General features: G+C 40.1%; 1 protein-coding gene and 1 long non-coding RNA gene across 6 annotated transcripts in view; one reads left to right on the top strand and one right to left on the bottom strand.

Moving 5' to 3' along the window:
* The window catches only part of LOC125463564 (partitioning defective 3 homolog), a 798,969-nt gene that overhangs the window by 203,924 nt on the left and 572,679 nt on the right, over positions 1-22,366 (top strand). The window lies entirely within an intron of this gene.
* The window catches only part of LOC125463578 (uncharacterized), a 69,203-nt gene that overhangs the window by 13,510 nt on the left and 33,327 nt on the right, over positions 1-22,366 (bottom strand). Inside the window, exon 2 of the long non-coding RNA XR_007249862.2 lies at positions 8,165-8,326. This is a non-coding gene — a long non-coding RNA (uncharacterized LOC125463578). The remainder of the gene's footprint in view (positions 1-8,164; positions 8,327-22,366) is intronic.

Raw genomic sequence — 22,366 nt, 5'->3', positions numbered from 1 at the left:
TAATTACCTCTTCATTCTTACTGTCCAAATGCCCAACATTTATTTTACCTAATTTATTTTTCTTTTTAAGTTACCTGTAGAAACTTATTCTATTAACTTTTGCATTCCTAACTAACTTTCTCTCCAACTGTAATCTTTTTGTCCTGAGTGAATCTTTCAGTCATTCTTTGCTGTGTTTATATTCTGACCATTCGCCTGACCTGGCATTCATCTTTGCACAATTTTTGCGCAGTTTCATGCTGTCCTTAATTTTTGTGGTTAAGCACAGAAAGTGGGTAGAACTTTCCCTACAGTAGAAATACACTTATTCTGAGATACCCTTTAAATATCTGTTATTCCTCTCTTGATCAGTCCCCTAGACTCAAACAGAAGACCATAAGACTTTGGAGCTGAAGTAAGCTGTCTGACTCATCAGGTTTGCTGTGCCATCTGATGGGATCGTAGCTTATCTGATAGTGTCCCAACCAGCTTAGTTTTAATGGCCACATAGCTGCTCTTCCGTATACTTAAAATGTTAGCCTTAATCCCACTCTTTCAAAATGGATTAAAAAAAAACAATTAGTGGTCACTGCTACTCAAGGGTTCCTTTGCTCCAAGTCGTTAATTAATCCTCTCACATGACAGGATGCCAAGTCTGGCATATCCCTGTTTGCTGGTTGGTTCAGAATGTAAAGCTCTGAGAAACTACCTGAACAATCAATTATGAGTTCCTCAGGCAGCTACCATTACCAATCTGATCTTCCCAATGAATGTATGCATTATGCCATCCCTTTATCACATGAATTCAAGTTTATTTTGTGTATTTTTTCATCTTACATTGTGGTTACTTTTCGGGGACACGTGGACCATTTCCCTGTAAGGCCTTCTTTCCCAGTCCATTCCTCATGTATGCCCAATCCTGATCTCCTAAACTAGCCATCCATCATTGGTGCCAATGCTACCCTTGATATTATCCCTTCCTCTTCACCTAGTTTCCAATTCTTCTTGAGTGTCAAATACCCTTCAGATCACATGTAAGAACATAGAGCATAGCACAGTACATGCTCTTCAGCCCACGATGTTGTGCTTACTTACTGTCTTAATAGGATCAATCTATCCTGCATACCCTACATTTTACTATCCTCCATGTGCCTATCCAAGAGTCGCTAAAAAGCCTCGAAAGTATCTGACCCCACTACCACTGCCGGCAGCACATTCCACGTGCCCACCACTCTCTGTATGATGAACCTACCTCTGACATCTCCCCAATACCTTCCTCCAATCACCTTAAAATTGTGCCCCCTTGGAACAGTCATTTCCACCCTGGGAAAAAGTCTGCCTATCCACTCTATCTTTGCCTGTCATCATCTTGTACACCTCTATCAAGTCACCTTTCATCCTCCTTCGCTCCAATGGAAAAAGCCCTAGTTCCCTCAACCTTTCCTCATAAGACCAGCCCTCCGGTTCAGGCAGCATCCTGGTAAATCCCCTCTGCACCCTCTCCAAAGCTTCCATATATTTCCGATAATGAGGTGACCAGAACTGAACACAATTTTCCAAGTGTGGTCTAATCAGGATTTTATAGAGCTGCAGCATAACCTCATAGCTCTTGAATTCAATTCCCCTGCAAATGAAAGCCAACACACCATATGCCTTCTTGACAACCTACCAATATTTATTCACTACAGCATGCTGTAGCTTTGTCTTTTTGTTTATCTTTGTTACATTTTTTTAAAAACTCTTAGTATATTCTTAGGTTCCTTCTATCCAGCCCTCCTTGCCGTTCGCCACCCTTCATTTTCTATATTACCTTATTGATCTACTAACTTGACTTGACCTCTTGATTTGCTACATCAACTTGTGATTGATCCTTCACCCCAGTAGTTAGCTTAAATTAATCTCTGTCCCTGGTTTATGCTTTGCAAGATGATTGCATCCAAACTGTGCTCAAAACACACCATTCCAATGCTATAGCCCCTACTTTTCCCAGTAATTAAGTCAACGCTGTATGCACTACAAGCCACGTCTCCCACGTTAGTTTTTGAGGTAGTTGTTCATTTCACTGTTTTTACGTGCCCTCTGTATCCATTGGTGCGTGACTTGGGTGATTAACCCGTGATGGAAGCCCTTGAGATCTTGTCGTTGAGTTTATGAAATATTAAAAGTTAGGGGTCTGGTCAGTGGAAACAGACAATCATCCCAACGTGAATGCAGTGAGGGTCTCAATGTGAAGTAATTGGTCCATGAGGCAGAAGTGATGTGAGAATATTTTTTTCATGCGACAGGTGTTCAGGATCTGGAATACACTGCTGTGGAGAGTAATGGAGGTAGGTTCAGTTGAAGGAATTTAAAAGGGAATTTGATACTTTTTTTTGAAAAATCTGAAGAATGTGCAGGATTCCATGGAGAAGACAAGTGAATTGTACTGGGTGAGTTATTCATTTAGAGTTGTTGCAGCCACAATGGGGCCGGATGGCTTCCTGCGCTTTCTGTGAATGGTCTGAAGATCATGGCTGTGCATAGTCTATTATTATTTTGCATTGTTGTGACAAAAGTAACAGAACAGTCATTCCAGACAATTAAGTCTAACTTTTGGAATTAGCCTTATTATTTAATCAGTAATGCAGTGAAGGACTATTTGGTAGGATTTGGGAAAGTGTGGTAGTATGAAAAACACTGGAAAAATTAACTTTTGTTTCCTCTAGCTTTTAACAGATGGCAGAACAATTTTTTCTCATCGTTAACTGGGGTACAACTGACAATAGATAGAAAATTCCTCGTTAATTGTTGCTAGCAATGCATAACGTGGTCTATTAAGCATAGTCTTGACCCTTGGTTAATTGGCTTGCTTACACCTTTTTCCCATTTTGCATTCATGCTTCAGTGTTTAAACTTAAATCTTCAATTTGCAAATTAAAATGAATAATGCACATTTCTTAATATCTGTTTAAAAACACATTTGTATGAGTTGGATGGCTGCTCACTAAAGGAGGTTGTGTATTTTATTGCAGAGTGGTGTATAAAATTAATAAGTCACTGCCATGTACTGTTGCATGTGACTATTCTCTCATCAAAAAAAATTCTCAATATTTCCATTCTTTTGTCTGCCTTCATTTCTCAGCCAGTGGCAAATTTATAATGTTAAAGCATTTGAAGAGTTGAGATTTTGAAATTGTTTTAATGCAACATGATGAGTATCAATACTTTGTTCCATTACTATTGTGGTTACTGTTATAACATGCAGTATATATACTGCACAATAAATAGCAATTGTGCTTGACAGATATTCCAATGGTTGTTATAATTTGGCAGCACAGTGGCTCAGTGGTTAGCACTGCTGCCTCACAGCCCCATGGACCCAGGTTCGATTCCACCCTCTGGCTTGGGCGACTGTGTGGAGTTTGCACATTCTCTCCCTATGTCTGCGTGGATTTCGTCCTGGTGCTCCATTTTCCTCCCCCAGTCCAAAGATGTGCAATTAGGTGGATTGGCCATGCTAAATTGCCTATAGTGTTCAAGGATTTGTAGGTTGTGTGCATTAACCATGGGAAGTGCAGACTTACAACGATCGGTTAGCAGGATGGGTCTGGGTTAGCAGAATGGATGCTGTTCAGATAGTTGATATGGACCCCTTGGACCGAGTGACCTGTTTCCACACTGTAGGATTCTATTAATAAATTCTACTTAAAAGAAAATTGCACAAACCAGTCATGTGCCTTCATTTTGTTCAAGGTTTTGCTTGCAAATGGAAATGAGATGAAAAAGTGATAAAGGCATTAATCCTGACCTGCACTGGTACCCAAGTACATGTCCTCCATTTGGATTTAGTGGAAGTTTAGTAAGAGCAGGATCGTGGGCTGACCTTTTACCCCCTCCCTTTCCTCCTCCCAAAGCTGCTCCATGCATGGAATTTGTAATTCCTGTTCAGCGACAACTTCCTATTTCATGTGGATCAGGACTGTACTGTTATGTCATCCCCACCCATAGACCATGGTCATACACTTTTCAGTGAGCGATACTCACAGGCAGTGGATGGTGGTCTGTTCCTCTGCTGGGGATTGTTACTTGCAGAAACTGTGTTTACAGTGAAATTAGAGAAATGATGAGAAAAAAATTTGCAGAAGCATACCAACTCTAATGGTAAAAATGTGGTCTGAAGAAGAGTTGCTGGACCTGAAATGTTAATTTCTTTCCACAGATGCTGCCAGATCTGCTGAGCTTTTGTAACAATTTCACTTTTTTTTTCTGATTTTCAATATATGCAGTGCTTTCAGGGTTTTTCCCCCAGCTTTTAATGGTGTTGGGCAGGACTTGGTTGTAGAAAGCAAACTTTTGTAAAAATGTGGTCTCAATACTCTTTAAACTTTCCCTGAGTATAGGCGAATTAGATGGTTAATGTTCAGTCAATTATTTACTGTTGGTAACTGCATGGATAAATTGGCTTCTGGCACACTTCCTTTGCCTAACAGGTGCTATAACGATCTGTGTACTCCATGGCCTGTAAAAGTCGACATTTTAAAATTAAAAATGCATATTTCTTAATTGACCCAATTAACATATGCAAATGAAATCTAATTATCATCACTTGTTAATGGGTTACCTCTAATATAATAGAATTTTCAAATGTAAGTAAAATATTTCTAATTAATTTGCATATAAATTAGCATTTTACTAAATCACTTTTTGCCTAGTGACTACAGAGCCAGCAATTCATAAGCATTCAGGAAATTTTATGGCCTTATATCTGCATTCCGTCCTTGAACAATCAAAGCAGCAAAATAGGCTGGGCTTGTAATTTAAAGAGGATGGTGGTGCATCTGCACTATTGTCCACACTGGTCACAAGTTTGGCTATTTGTGACCTTTCACTGTGCCAGTTTCAAAATTTTGGTTTGTTAGTGAAAATGCATTTGAGCAAAATCTTTAATCTGACCTGTTAATTATTTCATACTTCCCCTAGAGAGCTGGAATATGAAATGTTGTACCATTTTAATTGCTTTTTTTTTGGACGCTGTTTGACCTTATTTCAGTTTTCAGTTTTCAATTTTCATTGCTCTTGCATTCACCTCCCAACATTTGTCCTTTCATATGTTTTGTGCTCCTTGGAGCTCTTGCTGAAAAGGCAATTGATTGACCATTTATATATCCCATGTGCGTTTCAGAAATGATAGAACCACCTGGAGAGAATCCTGCAGTCCTGACCATTTATACTGATTTTGATTGCCAGGCTCTGGTTGCCGACATTCCTGGAGAGTTTGATCATTTGATATCACTGTTTCTCTTTCTTATATCCTCGGGCTCACTGTGGGTGTGACGCTCACAAATCTGTTTTGGATGCTTCGGTCAGAGTTGATTTGTACTTGGGCTTCACAGGGAAACGCAGATCCAACTGAACCAAGCTAAGAGATTACACAAAGGATGGTGAGGTTGATTTTGGCATTAGCTGGTGGGATACCATGGAAACACAGCATTGTTTAAGGCAAGGCCTGCTGTCCCCAACCATTGCATCTCCCCCATGTGCACACATACAATATCACGCTTGAAGCTCAGGCCATCTGATTCCCTCTCTCCTAAATATCCCTGTTTGTGTTGCCAAGCTCCCCCTCTGCCACTTACTTGCATGGTCAACACCACCTGCTTTATTCTGACATGACAGAGAGGGCCTCAGGATGTGGAGAAAGAGTAGTGGAATTTGTTACACTTGCAAGCAAATTTTTTTATACATAGCTATAAAATGTAAAGGCATTACTGAGCTCAAGATATAATGAATCCTGCTGTAGGTTATTTTCTGAAACTGTAAACATGTGGTCTGCCATCCATTTTGTTCTCCTTCACCACGTTGCCTTTCAGTAAAGTAAGAACCTTTGCTGAAAGTATTGTAAATGGTACAGTGAAGCATTTTTTTTGATGCACTGTGATTTCGCTGAAACTAAGAGACCATTTCCTGGTTTTAAGTTATCTATTAACCTCAACAATTTAAAGCTGTTGGCAGTATCTGTGCTGTAGTCGACCGGTTACATACTGTGAAAACCAGGCACCATCGCCATTGGGAACACCAAGTTTTGACACAAACCCAACAGATCTGAGAACCTAAAGTTGTTATAGCAATAGCCTCACTAACCTTGTGTTTTTTTTAATACCTGATAATAAAAGATTTATTCACAAAATAAATTGAAAACTAAAAATGAAAATACAGTTCCACATTTCTGCGAAATAAGAGTTTTGACGTATGTGCGAAGTTCCCCTCCCTGAGGTTTCATTAAAAAGAAGGTGGTGGTTGGGGATTGACAGTTTCTGTGAGATACACGGCTGACTAATTTTATGAAAGTAGTTTGATAAACAGACTGAGCCAAAGAATCCCACACAGCTGCATATTTCCTTTCTCTCATTTTAGTTTTTGATTTAATGAAACTTCTGCTCCTGGAATATTAGGATTGGGAATTGATACTGTCATGGTTCTGAATGTGTTTGAGCACCATGTCAGTTTTCAAATCACACATGCAATGTATCTTTGTATTTTAATGAGGTATTTCCAAACGGTCCTTCTGTATCCAGTTGTTAATGATGGAATCTGGTTGATTGTATAAGCAGTTCATTTAAATCTGATGGCAACATTTGGTTTAAGATCGTAGCTTAATCATGGTTTTGCAAAAATTAAGAGCACTCATTTGACATAATTGCAAAATGAGAATTTTTAAGCGATGAAATGAATAGGGTCAGGGCATGTTTTTTGCATTGAACAATGAAAAACATTGGTAACTATAATATGATGAGTTAATTTATTGCACCGACCATATATTGAGCAATAAGAGACAATAATGTTCAGATCCAACAAAGGTACCTCAGCTGAGTCGATCCTGCAAATTCCTCCTCATTAATACTTAATTCTCCTAATGTGTGTTGGCCCATAGACTAGTTCACATCAGTCTGACAGTGACATTCACTAAATCATATCTTATAACCAGTGTCCCAGACTTCAGCATTGTCTTCTGGAAGGCCAGACGTAGTAGCACTGCACTAAGCAAGAAGTCGCCTGGAAATCATCCATGTTGATGCTGGGAAAGGTGAAGTCTCATGGCATTGGATGAAATATGGGGAAGAAAGTATCACCTGCCCAGCAGTATTGAAGAAGCTCAAAACCAACCAGGGCAGAAGAGTCTGCTTGCTTGGTTGGTACCTTGCCCACTACCTTAAACGTTCATTCCCTTCACCTCCAGCACACAATGGTTATTGTGTGTGCCATGTAAAAGATGCAGTGCAATAACTTTCCAAATGACTGAGTACTATCCAAACCCACAATCTCTGCCATCAGAAGGACATGAGCACAAACACCACTACCTGCAGCTTCCCTTCCAAATTGGACGTCATCCCAATTTGGACAGATATTGCTGATCCTTCAATGTCGATGGACCAGCGTGCTAGAACCTCCTGCCTGGGGGAGTTAATGACCAGGCTGTATTATTTTTGGATAAACAGTCCAGAGACTCGGCTAATGTTCTGGGGACCCAGTTTTGAATCCTGCACAACATATTGGTGGCATTTTTTAATTCAATAAAAATCTGGTTTTGTGGTCATCATCAGACTGTTAATTCCAATGTTGATTGGCAGAAAAACCGATCTGGTTCGTTAATATCCTTTTGGGAAGGAAACTGCTATCCTTACCTGATCTGGAGTACATGTGACTCCAGACCTGCAGCAATGTGGTTGACTCTGAACTGCCCCCTCAGATGAGCAATAAATGTCAGTCTAGCTCATCCCATGAAATGATAGTATCTGGACTAGATCAGTTCCAAAAGATGGCTCATTTTCACCCTCTCTGAGGCAGTGACACCAGAAGAATATTGTGAGACATGACTCTATACACATTTAAAAAATTATATCCACCCAAAAATGTAGTTATTTAAATTCACTCAATCCCAGTCTGATGTAACTTTACAAAAGAAATATGCCAAGGAACAATTAATCCCCTGATGAAAACAGTGCAGTGGACATTTGCAAGCCATGAGTATGTTTAGATTTTTATGAATCCAACTTTATACTTGATGTGTATTACCCCAACAGTTTTGTTTTGAATGGCAAGACCCATCAGTCCTTCAATCATGCAAAATAACCAAAGGAAGTCCTCTTTATGCAGTTTTGCCATAGCACAATTTTTTTACTTTCCTGCTTGTTCGAATAACATATACCTGATTCACAGTGATGTGGTTTTCATCCAACTCCAGAAGTGCAGAAGAATAATTGTGCGCCAAAACCCAGCGTTCCTGGACAAGTTCCTGTTCATCCAGCTCATATTGAATGTTACCTATCTGAGTAACATCTCTGTTTACCGTGGCTTTGAAGCACTCGAGCTGTGAAAGCAAAGAAGTTATAGCTGAGACAAGCTGGAAACCCATGCTGCTGAGTATTAAATGTAGACTTGACTCCAGATCAAGTATGGTGAGTGAAATGTGGATTTTTGGAGAACTTTGGGTCTTACTGATTTGACGGAGAGGATGACTTTGAAGTCCTTGCCTTTCCAGATCTTGCCACTGAGAGGCCACTAGAAACACTCGGGTTGATTTGAGTCAGCATTGCACATCTGTGATGAGAATGATGTGGAGCTGCAGTATGGTCTAACTTAAACATACTGCTACTCGTTGCTTTGAGAAATTATCTACTTGGTTAAGACTGGATAAATGTTTAAAAACTGTTTCCAGACACACACAACCCTTCAACTCCAAAGTTGTGGAAGAGCAACCTGATGAATCTCGAACATCAATTTCAAGGGTCACAGATGAGTTGGGTGAAGATCCACAACCTTTCACCTCCCAATAAGCAAATCTTTTGTATGAGGCAAAGAAGACTGAAAGGTGTGCTTTTTACATGTTCCATATCAATTTATACTAAGGCTTCTATTAAAATTGTGCTTGTGGTCTGTGTTTGACATTTCAGGAAAATAACCTGAATACTTACTTGGGTTTCTGTAGGAATCTGTGATTCAAATAATATTGCTTTGCTTAATGCTGTGAATTTCAGGAATTTAGCCACAATGTTAATTGTGGACTACCTGCTCTCTGGCTTCAAGATTGTGTTTTCTTTCACTGTTTAATGTCTGATGCTGTTTAGGAGGAGCTAATCTGCATGACTGTGAGAGAGATGAATTAACATGAAGACAGTTCAAATGATGTGGTTGCCTATACATGCTGGGCTGACAGTATTAGCTGTTGATGTTAATTCAGCTGTTTCAGTATGCTGAGCTCAGTAACTATTAAGTCTATAACCCTAATTATTTTAAAAATACCAAAAAGTATTAGGAATCAGAGACATTATAAAACCAATGTTTAATTTGTTCTTTACAGTGGTTTATATTTTAAAGTGGACACTGATAACGTGTCTACATTTAAAATTTATTTAGTCACTCTACATAAGCAGAAAGCAAATCTATGCACATCAAATCCCAATGAAAATGAATTGACTGTCCAAACTACCGTTCCCCTGCAATTTGTTTCTTGGCATTTGTGTTTTAGTCTCTAAAACCAAATGTTTTCTGACATCCAGTTCATTAAGCATTATGTTTTAGGCTCATTGCTACTTTTACAGATGATGTTTATCTCCATAAATAACCCATTATATCAAGTTGAGAAAGTAGTACCAGAAGTTGTGGCCACAATTTTGTTTGGTTTAAGCCAGAGTTATTGTGAAAATCTAATGAATATGTCTGTTTGCCTTGTTCGTTGAGCTTTCGTCTTTTCCATCTAGTAGTCAAACTAAGGGAAGATTCCTTTCTAATTGAGATTTAACATTTGTATAATTTAAAATGTTCTAGCTGACTTTTATTCATCCTGTGGTTTGTGCAATGTCCTTTTTGAACCATGGAAGACAGTATTTTTCTGTTTTGGCATAAATGTGAATCCTTCTGAAGTGTTAAAGGAGAAACCAGATTAAGAGATGGATTAAAAGAGAATCTGCGATGTTCACAGAAAACATGCAGTGATTATTGTTTGCTAGATACATTGTTGATACAATGGTGCCCTTAATAATCTTTGCACAGCTTGAAAATAGTTAGCCTATCTGAGTCCTTGGCCCTCAAATGACTGAATTTATATCGATCTTGTTGAAGTATTACATTCCAGTAATGCAAAAATGGGAATGAACTCAATAAAATTTTTGTGGTGTACATTTAAATTGAAAAGTGTTGGGAATATTTACTTCTCAACATAGCTCAGTAAAGGGTATTTATTTAATTTGTTGCTGTTGTGGGAACTTTCAGGCATCAATTGATTGCCTTGCAGGCCGCATCTTGACTGCGCTTCAAAACTACCTTTGCAGGCACTGCAGTGCTTGTACTGTTAAAGGTGCTATATAAACTTTACCGTAAACAAAACCGGGGAGAGTTTTGTTTGTTCAATATGTGATCATTTGTCTCTTTCTCTCAGTTGAACCCTGCAACCAGAATCAAAGTATGCGGGCATAAGTTAGGTCAAGACTTGGACAATTCATGCTAAATTATTGCTGGAGTTTAATCACTTAAGATTGTGGACCTTGAAGAACAATGGTCAATCTCCCATTGCTTGACCACCCAGGATTGTACTGCTCCTTCGGGCATTGATCTGGACAGTTAACTGAAATTGAATGTGTCATATCCCTTATCTGCTGAGGAATCAAGATATCTATGTTTTGAATGCAGAGTGGACTGCCATTCTACCAATAACAAAAGAGACCATAGTTTGCGAACATGATCGTCACCAATTTATACCAAATGCAGAAATTCAACTTTCATGCTTCACCGTAAAAGCCTCATTTAGATCCAGTATATATGATATGATCTGGGTCCGACACCAATAAATGTTACTGATGAGTTTGTAATTGAACCATGGAACAATTTAAATTAGAAACCAAATATTTAACAAGTTGAGTGTGGTGCTTGCTGCAGAAAGGTTGAGTCAGTGGTCTTCAATTTTATTCTTATGTCCTGTTATGGATTATGTGTTGCTGTGTGTATGTTGTAAAGTTCAGAATTAACTGTTGACAATTTATAATGAACATATCAGACAACGTTATTATAGTTTAGTTGGAAAACTACTGTTTTCACTGACTTGCTGCATTCACTTACTGAAGGCAATAATTGTTCTGTTCTTTTGAGCTTGAATATCACAGAGCTGTTGTTGGTAGAGTTGTACTTTGCATAATTTCTTTAAAAAAATTACTTGTGAAGTGATGAAATAAATAATTGAATATTCACTGTGATATTATATTTTAATTTCACACATTGGTTCTTAATCAGTTTTCCTTGTTAGAAGTCATTTTCTCAAATAAGCTGTTCAATTCCAATTTACAACTGAAATTCTGTCTAACTGTTTGCATATTTAACCAAACTGCACGTAACCACCTGACTTGCATTTTGCCAGCTGTACCCTCGTTGTGAAATGTTTTCGTTTAATGTCACCAGCATGAAATGCTGGCTGTCAACACAGAACAAGACGGATGAAGTCTGGTCAGTTTACTCTTGGGCCCCTTTCAGTGACTAGCTTGTAGAAGCAGTGACAAAAGCCTGTGAAATGGTCATTAATTGGGTGTGCTCACTTTATTCAGGCTTCATACAACAAGATGCATGTCCTATTGTTCAAATACAGGGTCAGGAAACTCCTACATGTTTGCACCATGAAGATATTCATATCCAATTTTCATTGAAGTTTAGCATTCAAGTTGCAAACACTTGGCCTCGAAGGCCTTAAGTGACACTGCTTACTTAAACCTGTCAGGTGCCTGAAGCTAAGTGGTCAAGAGTGACCCTGAAGTGACATCCAGTTTGGGCGACAGAGGATTGAAAAACAGACAGCATAAGATTGATTGACTAAAGGTCCAGAGGAGACAAAACTGGATAAAGATGCAAACAGACAGTGCGTGACAAAAATTGATAAGGAGTGAGCAGTATGAAACTTTCCTTTGTGCATCAACCTGAGGGTAAAAGACTACATGTATGAAATGGTATGTACTTAACAGCTTGATGCAGACTTTGTTGTGGCCTGTGACTAATCTTTACTATCTAAGTATTGATGACAGTGACAATCACAATTGCAACTGGATCTTGTAGTAATTACCATTTTACTGGAAACTTTCTTGGTGTGTCTCAAATTGTAAATTTGATCTTGAGAAAGTGCTGCTTTTAACTGTTTATATCTGATAAGAGTGCTTCATTTGGACAAAGAATGGTGAAAATAAGTATCCATTCTTTACATATGATGTTAAGATTGCTGGATTGTGAACATTTTGACTGGCCTTGGATGTGTGTGGAATGTGATCCATGATGTAACTGTTACAGTATGACACATCTCTGGAGCAGTTGGAACTTGAACCTGGCTCTTCTGGCTCAGAGCAGGGATGCTGCTCCTGTATTACAAGAGCCCTTTGAGAGGATTTCTATGGTTAGACTTGTTACCATAGAGGTTAACAACCATAGGTAAAACAGAGGGTTTTGGGGATTGCCACAACACCCAAATTAAATGATGTTTCAGAAGGTTACCAATGTTTGTTTAATACAATTAGACTAGAAGCGATAGAGCTACAAAAAACAGTCGCTCATTTACTGGAGATTGGCATCTGCAAAGCTTGCAGTGATGATAGTTCAGAAGGAATTTGAATTAAAGAAGCTTAAAAGCATTCAGTAAACTTTGACAGTCAGGTAAAGGGCATCCAAAGTCATCTATATTGCATTGAAAATGCATGAAACTTAAGGTCCTCTGGTTTAAAGTTAATAGTGGTGTGATTGCTGGGGAAGTTATTCGCAACTTGAAGTTGGACAAAAGCTGTAACAAAAAAATGGCTTCTGGCAACTCCAGGCGGTTTGGGTGCATAGGTCCCAGAAAGTCATGGGCAGTTTCGTGCATGCTGAAAATGGTGTGAAGGAAGTCTCTATACTGTATTTGGATAATACAGCTGAGACACATTGAAGCTCAGAAATTCACAGATACCTTGCTCAAAGCTGAAATTGTGCTGGTCATTAGTTACCTTGGAATAATCCCAGGTGTGAGAGATTGAATTGCTTAGATATGAGCAGTTGCTCAGCCAGTCTGCCATGTACTTGACCACGGTTTGCTGTTAATTTGTGGTCACTTCTTGTCAATCCTCAATTTGGGCATAAATTGTAAATTCTATGTTTTGTTCTAACTTTTTGTGTTGTAAAACTTGGTTTGTTCAAAGTCTTATTGCTTTATTTATTTTCTGTGTAATTGAGATTTTTTTTCACTTGAAGCCTAGCTAGATAGTAACATAGTTTGGCATCTTGCCAGAGACTGTAACAACATGGACTACTTCACTGACGATGTGAGATCAGTACTGAATGTGTGGTCAGCAAGCTCCTATTTTTAACTTTATGGATGGTGGTCGTTTGAGTAGCAGAAGATGCATGAGTCTAGAACGCTGATTGAGGAACTCCTGCACTGATGTATCGGGACAGAGATGGTTAATTTCCAGTGACCACAACCGTCTTTGATTTGAGGTTCTGAGGAAGGGTCACTTGACCCCAAGTGTTAACTCATGATTTCTCTCCACAGATGCTACCAGACCTGCTGAGCTTTTCCAGCAATTTTTGTATTTATTTCAGGTTTACAGCATCTGCAGTTCTTCGGATTTTCATTTTCCGTTAGTGTCATGTGTGACTAATGACTGAAGAGTTTTCGCTGTGATTCCCGTTGGCTTCAGCTACATTTAAGGCACCGCACAGTTTGCACAGTCCTTCAAACCCACCTTGATGTAAGGGCAGTCATTTTCACCTCCCCTTTTGAATTCAGGACTGTGATGAAATTATCTTCGCATGCCTGGTTGGATGGATCTCTACTAACATTCAAAACTTCTTCCCATCCAGGATAAAGCAGCCTGTTTGATTGGCAATCCATCTGCAGCCTTCCTCGCTTCACTGCCAATGCACTGTAGCAATACTGTTTGTTACTGCTGCACTGCAGTAAAATACCCAGATTCCTTCTCCGCAGCAACCACACCTGTGACCTCCACTAGCTAGAATGACAAGGGCAGTGGATTGACAAGAACATCACCTGCAAATTCCCCTCCAAGCTGCACACAATCCTAACTTGAAACTATTGTGTTCACTCTTTTTAAAATGCTGGAAATCTGTCTGTAAAACAATGTGACTATACCTGCACTCCCATTTGGACTGCAGCAGTTCAAGAAGGTAGCTCACCACCATTTCTTCAGGACAATGAAGGATGGCAGTAGTCATGCCGACATCTTGCATGAAAAGGACAGCAGTTGCTGTGGTGCCTTGACCCAGAGTATTAGCCTGGGTCTCAGGATTTACTAAAAAACTGAAAGCACTGCGGATGCTGTAAATTGGAAACAAAAACAGAAGTTGCTGGAAACACTCAGCAGGCCTGGCAGCATCTCTGAAGAGAAATCAGTTAACATTTCGGGTTCGGTGACCCTTCCTCAGAACAAATTTGCTGGTCCAGTGACATTACTAGTATGCTACCACCTTGAGTCAATGGATGCTGCAGTCTACGGGTAATACATCAACACAACGATAGTGAGGTTACATCTCTTGCAGGATTGTGAATCATTGGAAGTTGGAGAAGTGAAGCCACTAGATCAGTGTGTATAATTAAGGCTGAGTTTGATCGATTTTTGAATGCTATTAAAATTAAGAAATGTGTGGCTTGGGCAAGGTAGTGGAGTTGGTTTTCATGTGCAGCCACGATCTGATTGAATAGTGGAGGCAGGGAAATCAAAGCACTTGGATGGGCATGTCATGATGAGAAACTGCAGACTCCAAATTGAACAGACAAAATTAATATGTGAATTTGAGACTGTTAGACACATTGATGCATTTGCAGGTCAGATAATAAAATGTCCGCTTCGTGAAAAATGTCTTGTAATTGAGTAAAAAAAATTGCGCTGTGGTGTTGGTCCTCACGATTAATAACATCAATAAAATGTGTTTTTTCCAGAATGTTTGAGCTTTTTTTTATTTTGTAGGTGACGGGGTAAGAATCAAACAAGAGTTGCCTGCCAAGCAGCTAAGCCATATCTGAATGCCCAAGGCTCTGTCCAACTGTGTGGTGACCCAGCTGGTCTCAGTGCAGCATTAAAACCAAGTACCTTGATTCCTGGGAATCTAAAAATTCTGCAAAGCTGGTAGTTCCTTCTACCTGTGCAGCTAAACTGAGTCTGTACTTCACCATGGATGGGAGGCTTGCTGCCACAATCACCTTGAAGTGTAGATCTCTACAGGGTCTCTTGGTTTGGTGTGGTGCAGGAAGAACTGGTCTCCTGGAGTAGGCTCTTGTAGTAAACAGGAAATAGTTTACTTCATCTTATCACTAAGTACAGGTCACATTGATACAATAGGCATTGTTACAGAGACTGAGGCGGATCTGAGCACCTTACCCTTGTGAAATCCTAAACTGTGACCCCCCATTAGGTTCTTAAGTCGTACTTATGGCATTCCTCGGTATTAAATTGTTTTTTGACACCCTTCTACAGTTCATCTATGGAGAGAGAAACAGAATTAAGGCTGCTGGTTGGATTATATTTCATCAGAACCAAATGTGATCAGTGGCTTTACAGGCACCACACATCCCTTCAATGTTCTGGGCAGAAAGGATGCATTCAGAAAAGGTTTACATCTGATCACTGGGAATGAGTAGGATTGCGAATGAGCTGTGATGCCCCTCACAGTTGAGTTGGCCTGCTAAAATGTGTTGTTATGACATACATGAAATTAGTCACTGGAGATCCGCCCAGTGGGCGATTTTTGCCTTTGAAGCAATATTCCACAGGAACACCAAACTTCTGAAGGAGGGAAGTTCGGAGAGACGGAACTGTCAAATTCCATGTGTGCTGGTGTGAAACAAACGTGCCTAAGCGTTCATATTGTTAGAAAGGATTCTGAGGGATAGGATTTATGACCATCTGGAGGAGCATGGCTTGATCAAATACAGTCAACACAGCTTTGTGAGGGGTAGGTCATGCCTCACAAACCTTATCGAGTTTTTTGAGGATGTGACTAGAAAAGTAGATGAGGGTCGAGCTGTGCATGTGGTGTATATGGACTTCAGTAAGGCATTTGATAAGGTTCCCCATGGTAGGCACATTCAGAAGGTCAGGAGGAATGGGATACGGGGAACTTAGCTGCTTGGATACAGAATTGGCTGGCCAACAGAAGACGGCGAGTGGTAGTAGAAGGAAAATATTCTGCCTGGAAGTCAGTGGTGAGTGGGGTTCCACAGGGCTCTGTCCTTCGGCCTCTACTGTTTGCAATTTTTATTAATGACTTGGATGAGGGGATTGAAGGATGGGTCAGCAAGTTCGCAGACGACACAAAGGTCGGAGGTGTCGTTGACAGTGTAGAGGGCTGTTGTAGGCTGCAGCGGGACATTGACAGGATGCAGAGATGGGCTGAGAGGTGGCAGATGGAGTTCAACCTGGATAAATGTGAGGTGATGCATTTTGGAAGGTCGAATTTGAAAGCTGAGTACAGGATTAAGGATAGGATTCTTGGCAGTGTGGAGGAACAGAGGGATCTTGGTGTGCAGATACATAGATCCCTTAAAATGGCCACCCAAGTGGACAGGGATGTTAAGAAAGCATATGGTGTTTTGGCTTTCATTAACAGGGGGATTGAGTTTAAGAGTCGTGAGATCTTGTTGCAGCTCTATAAAGCTTTGGTTAGACCGCACTTGGAATACTGTGTCCAGTTCTGGTCGCCCTATTATAGGAAAGATGTGGATGCTATGGAGAGGGTTCAGAGGAGGTTTACCAGGATGCTGCCTGGACTGGAGGGCTTATCTTATGAAGAGAGGTTGACTGAGCTTGGTCTCTTTTCATTGGAGAAAAGGAGGAGGAGAGGGGACCTAATTGAGGTATACAAGATAATGAGAGGCATAGATAGAGTTGATAGCCAGAGACTATTTCCCAGGGCAGAAATGGCTAGCACGAGGGGTCATAGTTTTAAGCTGGTTGGTGGAAAGTATAGAGGGGATGTCAGAGGCGGGTTCTTCACACAGAGAGTTGTGAGAGCATGGAACGCGTTGACAGCAGCAGTTGTGGAACCAAGGTCATTGGGGTCATTTAAGAGACTGCATATGGTCACAGAAATTTGAGGGTGCATACATGAGGATCAATGGTCGGCACAACATTGTGGGCTGAAGGGCCTGTTCTGTGCTGTACTGTTCTATGTTCTATGTTCTATGTTCTATTGCACTCTGTTTCCAAACCATTTTGAGTGGTGGGTTTGAGCTGTGTTACATTGTTTAACTGAGCTGTGAATACACCACCTACTAAGAACCTGATGAGGGGGACACAGTTTAGGATTTCACAAGGGTAAGGTGCTCAGATCCGCCTCAGTCTCTGTAACGATGCCTATTGTATCAATGTGACTTGTACTTAGTGATAAGATGAAGTAAACTATTTCCTGTTTACTACAAGAGCCTCCTCCAGGAGACCAGTTTTTCCTGCACCACTCCAAACCAAGAGACCCTGTAGAGATCTACGCTTCAAGAAGATTGTGGCAGCAAGCCTCCCATCCGTGGTGAAGTACAGTGGGTTGCAGCTGTGTTACATTGTTTAACTGAGCTGTGAATGCAGCCCCTCTGCAATTTAAGCAGTGAACATTGAGATCAGTGTGCTATGCCAGTGAGATTTGAACTGTTTTTGAAACCAGCTTTAATCAAGTGTTAGCAGGCTACATCCAGTATCCCCCAAGCAACATCAGAACTAGGACACCAAATGCATTTAAATGGTGCAGTTTAAGTAATAACATTTGTCAATTTGTGCCAGTCTTCATTTGCAGCTGTCATACAGATAGAATAAATGTTGTGCTTGGTTGCGCTGTACAGCAGGGGTCGCTACAGGGTTGTTAAATGATGGCATAAAAAATCTTCCAGATGTAATGTTGTACTGTCGTTACCAGGCAACCATTTGCATTTACTAACTTCTGGTATTTGTTGCTTATTCTGATTAAATGTTAATGTTTTCAGTAATTTTTGTGTTTCATAACTGTTTTATAAAGCACTCATTGAAGTAAGTGCAGACATACAGTTTGAGAGAAGGCCTAGGTTTGAAACCTGATCTCTGCATGGAGTTGGGGTTGAACTGCTTTATTTGGTTTTGGTGAACTTTGGCAAGGCAAAAGAACGATTAGTTTTGTCTGTGTGTGTGTGTGTGCGCGCGCGTGTGCGCATGTGAGAGATATTATGGCTAAATATACACTGCAACAATGCTTGGTGCATGTGGAACCAAATAATAGTCTTGGGGGAGAGAACGAAACTGGGGCACAGAATGCTTACAAACTTTCAAGTGCAGTTGGTCACAGGAAAGGGATATGGAAGTAAAGTGATGATAATAAAATGTCAGAGATAATGGGAACTGCCGAGACCCGAAACGTCAGCCTTCCTACTCCTAAGACGCTGCTTGGCCTGCTGTGTTGATCCCGCTCTACACTTTGTTACAATAAAATGTCACATTCTTTCAACAGGTTAAAGATGTGCAAGTTGGAAATACTTGGCAAAGCCTTTAAAATGGCTTAAAAGTTAAAGCAGAATATTGGATGTGACTTTAAGATAAATACTAATGCTTCAAGGAGAGTTGGTAATGTCTTCTGCACCTTGACATGGTAGGTGCTGATGTCCATTAGGGAAGGAAACTGCCATCCTTGCCTGGCCTACATGTGACTCCAGACCCACAGCTATGTCATTGACACTGAACTGCCCTCTGGGCAATTAGGGATGGACAGTAAATGCTGCCTAGCCATTGACGTCCTCATCTTGTTCATAAATAAAAAAAAAAGATGGATATAAGGAACCTGTCAACTGATCTTACATCATGTTACCTTAGCAGGGTGGAATAAATATATTGTGCTGTCTTTCATGGTTCTCAGAAATATTTCAATACAGTTATGCATTTCTACACAAAGTGGCCAGAAGCTATTGAGAATAATTACTTGTTTGCATAAATACGTAAATTACGGCTCACAGCGTCTGAAACTTGCAAAGGGAATTGGGAGTTTGCATACTCAGTTGAACATCATATCTGCAACTTATAGCTTGTACATCCTGAGCAACTGTGTCTGGAAACAACTGTCATTAATTTGTTTTTATCTGAAATGAGTCTCTTGCTGCAACGCTAGACATGATATGTTTGCTGCAAGACCACAGGACTTGGTATCTTTAACCTGCCAACTGATCTGCCAGCGTCTTAGTGACTGACAATTTAGCATAATTGGCCAGCATTTACTAATTTCCAGCTGCCTTGCAGATCTTCCTGCAAAACTGATAATTGCGTTGAGGTTTATGATGGGGAAGGAAACCTGGCTTGTAGGAGATGGAATTTAACGTCCCTTAAGTTTCAAATTGAGCAAAGCCAATAATGATTCAGCGTTGTTAAATACTTAAATAAAAGCTATTTTCTTTGAAAGGGCACATACGAAAATATTTAGCACTTGTTTGGCAGCTGAAACAGTTTGAAACAGCATTTCCTTGTTTGTATGGAGTGAAGGATAGGGTTTGACATGTGAGTAAAATGTCGACACCTCATGTGAAGTCAAATAAACTTGTGTCACGTAAGACATAATTATCATAATATTTCAGCAGACTGATTAGAAATATAATGTCTAAGGAATGGAAACAACTTGATCAAACTGTTATAATTACATGTCGCTGATGAAGGTGCTTTATCAGATTGTTGAAGCACAGATTTCAAACATGTATTGACGGGTGAATTCTCTACCTTCAGTGCAGGGTTACTGTAGTCTGTTGTGATGAAGGTTATTGATCATAGAAAAGCCCCTCATACACAGACAAGCAGACCATGGCAATCACATTTTTGTGTTCTGTGGCTGTCTCTCCCCACATTGACTACAGTTTTAATTTCCATACACTACAATCCATCACGTATTGGCATGTTGAAGCCTGTCTGCTATTACACACATCACCACCCATCTTGCTTCTAAACCTTCGCATAAAATGTTATATCATAAGTTTCCATAAGATGTAATAACAGTTCTCTGTGCCATGTTCCGAAGAGAGTGGCAGTATGTGGGAGGTCAAAGCAAATTGTCCATCAAAGTGTAGCAGTTAGTCATTTGGTTTGAGCTTTGCAGGACAGAAGTTATAGTCTGATTTGCAGACTATGTTGGGATGCGCATCTGCAGTGAGATTTTGATGTTGTGAAAAATATAAGTAGATTGTTCAAGCCCACTTCTGGAATACTGCGTGCAATTTTGGTCTCCCTACTATAGGAAAGATATTGCCCTACTTGAAGGGGTTCAGAAAAGAATTAAGATGTCGTCAGGGTTGGAGGGTTTGAGTTATAGGGAGAGGCTGAATGGAGTAAGGCTGTTTTCTCTGGAGTGTCAGAGGCTAAGGGGTTACCTTACAGAGCTTTATAAAATCATGAGAGGCATGGATAGGGTGAATAGACAAGGCCTTTTCCCTTGGGTGGGGAGTCCAAAAATAGAGGGCATAGGTTTAAGATGAGAGGGGAAAGATTTAAAAGAGATCAGAGGGGTAATTTTTTCATGCAAAGAGTGGTTTGTAGATGGAATGAGCTCCCAGAGGAAGTGGTGGAGGCTGGTACAGATACAACATTGTACAGGCACCTAGATGGACATATGAACAGGATGGGTAAGAGGGATATGGGCCAAATGCTGGCAAATGGGTCTAGATTACTTTCAGATATCTGGTCAGCAATGATGAGTTGGACTGAAGAGCCTGTTTCCGTGCTGAACATCTCTTTGACTTTATGACTCTTAAGGCAATGTAGGATCAAGTTTGTGTTTACAAGTTTGTGTAAACTATATACATTGAAGTACATGAAACCATTTGGCTCATTGTTTCTTTATCAATGCTAAATATTCAATTGGAATGTAATATTATTTTGCTTCCCCATTTAGAACGCTAGAGATCCAATCACCTGATATTCCCTGTATAACCTGGCATCGCCTGCTGTTCCTGCTTTTGTCAATTGTCTCCCTCTTGTATATGGAAATGTACATTGTTTGGGTTAATATTCCATAATCGCTATTTGGCATCCTAGCCAACTGGTTATTATTCTGGAGATAATGGGAACTGTTTCCAGGCCCGAAACATCAGCTTTTATGCTCCTGAGATGCTGCTTGGCCTGCTGTGATCATCCAGCTACACACTTTGTATTCTTGGTTATTATTTCATGTGGATTTTGATGGTAAGCGTCAGAACTTAACAGACTGTGGGAAGCGGATGACAGCATCACCTCCCAGTCCAATCCTTCCTTTTGTGTTTGACAGAAAGGGTGATGGTGTTGCCAACAAATGCCTGCTTTTTGCTGGATAAAAGGAAGGAGCCTTTCCGAGGCATTTCAAAACTGTTGCTGGCTTAGTTCGAGTACCTGCAGGTTGATGTATGTTAACTTTCTTCTGTCTCTTGCTTCAGACTGTTTTAAAACAAAACGTCCTATGATTGGTTTCCAGGACAAAATAGCCAGACTTTTTTGTAAACAGGGAGTGTTAACCCATGAGCAATACCTTCTGGAATCTGAATTAAACTCATTGTCCAGCTTGTTAGTAATCTTCAAGTTTTTTGCCATCATTGAATGTTGTTTGCTGATTTTCCTGTTGTGTTTTACGCTCCCATTACAATATGTGAGATGTTGGCATTGTTGACAATTTTTATTTGACCTTTATTTATTTAGCTTGACCTTTTGGCGATTATAACATATCTTGGGTAGTCTCGTGCCGAGCAGCCCACCTTGTTTATGCCTATGCAATCGTTGACTTGTTTTTGCCATACTTGGTCTTCTGAGAAGCTAGAATCCGGGATCTCTTGTAATTGCTTTTTAATAAATCTTTGAGTTAACCGAGATGGAAGTAATTGAGTTTCCTGTTGTCATGTTGATGATGTTTATGACCAGTTTACCCTTCCTGATATTTTGGTATCTAGAAGTGCATCATCTGATTTGGTGGTTGTGGCAGGCCAGACAGATCTATTCGCTGCACTCAGCTTGCACCTTTTAATGTCAGTATTGGATGGCATATAGTGTTTTGCAGGGCTGTGCTGCAATGAAATTTCCATCTTCAGATTTCTAATGAACTCTTTTCTTGCAAGCATGTAGCAGATGGACAACACATGCACACTTATCAATAAGCAAAATTTCCGGACCATATTCTTTAGAAATCTTAGTACTGCACAGGTGTGACAGTGTTTCCGTTTTTCTCATGTTAGTGTACGTACCTTTATGCAAGTTCCCGAAGGCAGTGCTAGCATAGAAGTAAATAAGGTAAACTAATTGCGACCTGGTTTGACTTCATTAGAAGTTAGAAATTCCATGAGGGAAGGTGAAATTTTCATTGATTGATGAGAGTTGATTGGAAGCTCATTATTCAGTGTGATACATTGTTTTTAATTTTGGAATGACATTGATTC

The sequence above is a fragment of the Stegostoma tigrinum genome, chromosome 2, assembly GCF_030684315.1.
Source record: "Stegostoma tigrinum isolate sSteTig4 chromosome 2, sSteTig4.hap1, whole genome shotgun sequence".
Lineage (NCBI taxonomy): Eukaryota > Metazoa > Chordata > Chondrichthyes > Orectolobiformes > Stegostomatidae > Stegostoma > Stegostoma tigrinum.
This window is presented reverse-complemented; position numbering and strand designations above follow the sequence as displayed.